The following is a 1,358-nucleotide window of genomic DNA, read 5'->3' on the forward strand; positions in this document are numbered from 1 at the left end:
TTCCTGGCTGCTGGTGCCAAGAGTGTTGACTGTGGAGCCAAGCAGATTAAAGTTGTTAACAATCTCAATCTCTTCACCCATCCTGATGCTTCCAATTGGTCCAACAGTGAGAATGTTTGTCTTCTTGACATTGAACCTCAATCCATATTGAAGGCTGCAGTCCTTTACCCTCTGCAGCAGTTTTTAATTACGTGTGATATTAGTGTTATTGTTTGATAGTTTCCACATTTAGTTGGATCACCTTTCTTGGAAATGGGAATAAATATGCACCTCTTCCAATCCATTGGCCAGACAACTGTCCTCCAAATTGCCTGGCATAGACTGGTGAGCACATCCAAGGCTCACCAAATTAGCAACATATAAGCATATATTAGCTAATCACATTATCACCATATTTTAGCAATATGCATTCTTAATTTACATGATAGAAAACTAGTCCCTGCTTGATTTGGAGGAGTGGTCAGTTTATTGTGAGGGAAGGGGAAAAAAAACCAACCAAAACCAAACCAGAAAAACAAGTCTAAGAAAACACAAGTTTAAAAAGATAAGTCTAATAAGATTCGGCCACTTTAATATTGTCTTTTTCTCATGTGCCATTAAGTCACCTGCAACTCATAGTGACCCTATGTATAATAGCTCTGAACCTTGTCCTATCCTGAGCCAGTCTCACTGTCTCTGACACACCTAACGCCATTAACCCAGTCACTGTGTCAATCCATCTGATTCATGGTTCTCCCCTCTTGTGCTGTCCCTCCACCCTTCCAAGCATCATATCCTCCAAGAACTGGTCCTACCACCAGGCAACGTGCCCAAAGCAGTGAGGCAGAGCTTCAAAATCCTTGCCTCTGAGGAGGAGCTTGGTTTATCAGTCTCTAGGACAAACCTGTTTGTTCTCCTGGCCATCCATAGTATGTTTACAACTCTTCCCATGCAGCACAATTTAAAGCCATTGATTTTTCGTCTATTATCTTTAGTTGTTGTCTACCTCTCTGATGCATAGTGAGTAATGGCAAAGACCATGGCCTGGGTCAGGTATATCTTGGTCTCCAGAATGACATCGTTACTCTTTAGAGCATGCTGGAGAGGTCTTTGCAAGCAGGCTTTCTTTGCTTTTTCTTTTTTTTTTTTTAACATGTTGTGTGCCATCAAATTGGATCCAACTGGCACAGAAGGAGATTGCTCCTCCTTCTCCAGCAGAGCATCTGGTGGATTTGATTCATGTGCCTTCAGGACTGCAGTGCAGCTTCTTGCCACTAGGCCACCAGAGCTCTCTTTGACAGCAGATTTTCCTAATGTCTTTTGATTTCCTGACTACTAGTTTCAAGAGGAGGCTGCAGTCCTTGACCTTCTGCAGCAAG

The sequence above is a fragment of the Elephantulus edwardii genome, unplaced genomic scaffold (assembly GCF_000299155.1).
Source record: "Elephantulus edwardii isolate Elephantulus edwardi_28Jun2011 unplaced genomic scaffold, EleEdw1.0 scaffold00192, whole genome shotgun sequence".
NCBI classification, from domain to species: Eukaryota; Metazoa; Chordata; class Mammalia; order Macroscelidea; family Macroscelididae; genus Elephantulus; species Elephantulus edwardii.